Here is a 2696-nt window from a genome sequence, read left to right on the forward strand (position 1 = left end):
TTTCCTTTCCTGGCTGTGCCCTGGGTGCCCTCCAACGGTGTCAGTTTGCTCTCCATCAGTTCCGGCTGGGTGCCTGACACAGTGCCCTGCCAGCCTCACCCTTCTCTCTCTGACCTTGTCCATGACGTGCCGGAGGCCTCAGTAGAGGCTGATGTGTATGGAATCGGATCACTGCCAATACTCCTAACTTCAAATAAAGGTTTCAGAACCTTGAAAACCTTTTTTGCAAGACTGAAAACTCGTTTCGAATCTCTGAAAAAAGTGTTGAATCTCTGAAAAAAGTGTTGAATCTCTGAAAAAAGTGTTGATAGGCCGAAAAAAAATTTCAAAACTCTGAACAAATATTTTACAGTGTTTCGCCAACACATTTTCAGAGTTTCAAATTTGTCACAAACACACTTTCAGAATATGCATTTTGGCACTGTTCTCCCTGGGTATTATTTTGTTTTACATGTGTGAAACCTTGTAAACTCCTGACTTAAAATAAAGGGTTCAAAAGGCTTGAAAATAATTTCAAGACTGAGAACTGGTTTTGAATCTTTGAAAAAAGTGTTGATAGGCTGAAAGTGTTTCTCAAATCCTTGCAAACACATTTTACAGTGTTTCGTCAACACCTTTTCAGAGTTTCAAATTGGTCACAAACACACTTTCAGAATATGCATTTTGGCACTGTTCTCCTTGGGTATTATTTTGTTTTCCATGTTAGAAACCTTTTAAATGGGAATCGTTTTTGAAACTAGCAACTTTATTGTTGAAAGACTGAAAAAAAAATCAATGGTTAAACTTTATTTTGAAACTGTGATTTAGCGTCACACACACAGCAGCACATTCTCCTCAAATCTCTGAACACACACACACACACGCGCGCGCGCACGCACACACACAGCAGCAGCGGCGGCAGAGGCATGCCATAAGTGTTGAAACTCTGAAACTGCTACTCGAAACCTCGCAGGGAGGCGGGGGGGAGCGGAGGTGGGACCAGAGGCGGGGCCGTTTGAAGTCCATTCCATTCGCTCCAAATGACACACTTCAGTTTTATTCATGGTTTACACAGGAAATAATGAACTGATTACAATAATGTAAATTCTCTCAAATCAGTAACAGGTAGGTGATACATATGCCCATCAAATATGGTTTTATTGAAAGGCAATCCAGGTACCAACATTCGGGGAATATCTGACGGCTTGGAGCGCCTCAGTGCGGCTGCAGAGTTCATCTTGGAATTTGTCATTACAATTTTACTGTAATCCACATTCCTAAACCCCCCCACTCCTACACCCCCCCCCCAAAGGGACCCCCCCCGAACCCCCCCCCCCCCCCTGGCCCAAGGGGTCACTCATAATAATTCTATATCAGCATATTTTGTGCATTCAAACAGAACAGTTGCGATTTCATTTGGCCAGATCTCTGGCAATTGTACTTGAATTCTTATAATTTTAATGTTTATATGGTCTTTCAAGTTTATATTTTCATTTGGTATCAGTCATGAATTTATTAGAATGTATTAGAATTCATTTTCTCTATTGATATCAAGCCGGATTTTTCCACGTGCGCAAGTGCATGCTGTAACATAATAATACACAACGTGTACTGTACATATATATAGCCCACTGTAGGCTAACATTTTTGGGGGTTTTAGCTATGGACCCTCAAGCTCCAAGCTCCACCTTAGCGCCGCTAATGGAGCAGTTTCAGAAAAGAAAAATGAAAAAAAATAAACCGAAAAAAAGGTGTGTCTGTCTGTCTGTCTATCTATAAATCTATCTAAATATCTATCTATCTATCAAACTATCTATCTCCAGCATGTTGTTCAACAAATAGCAGATCTACAAGCTCACAACAACTGTTATTGTGAGCTTATCTGCTATTTTCAAATAGCGTATGTATAAAATACGTCTGAATTGGTTAGTGATTCATAATATAATCATTTATATCTGCGAAGTGTAGGATTATTATAATTATTATTATTATATCACAATTAAAGTAAGCGCATTGGTTAGTGTGATTCGGTCGGTCTGTCTGTCGGTCTGTCTGTCTGTCTGTCTGTCTGTCTGTCTGTCTGTCTGTCTGTGTATATGTATCTATCTATCTATGTATCTTGTAGATCGATCGATCTGTCTGTCTGTCTGTCTGTCTGTCTGTCTGTCTGTCTGTCTGTCTGTCTGTCTGTCTGTCTGTCTGTCTGTCTGTCTGTCTGTCTGTCTGTCTGTCTGTCTGCCTGTCCGTCTGTCTATCTAACTATCTATCTCCAGCAATATGTACCACTTGCCTACAGCTGCCCCCCCCCCCCCCCCCCCAATAAATAATATCAGTCCAGTAATGACAGCCCCAGATGTAAGCTCCCAACGCGGTGATTAGCAACACGTTGTTCAACAAATAGCAGATCTACAAGCTCGGTTACTGTGAGCTTGTAGATCTGCTATTTTCAAATAGCGTATGTATAAAATAGGTCTGAAGTGGTTAGTGTATGGTTCATAATATAATAATTTATATCAGACAGACAGACAGACAGACAGACAGACAGACTGGTTCAGTCCATTAATGTTGTATTCAGAATAATAAAAAAATATATATATTATTATTATTATTATTATCATCATTATTATTACCCTTATTATTATTATTATTATTACCCATATTATTATTATTACTACAACTTGTTATATCCACATAATAAGGCACGCTACTAGAAGGGT

The sequence above is a fragment of the Gymnoscopelus braueri genome (assembly GCF_963280865.1).
Source record: "Gymnoscopelus braueri genome assembly, chromosome: 3".
Classification (NCBI taxonomy): domain Eukaryota; kingdom Metazoa; phylum Chordata; class Actinopteri; order Myctophiformes; family Myctophidae; genus Gymnoscopelus; species Gymnoscopelus braueri.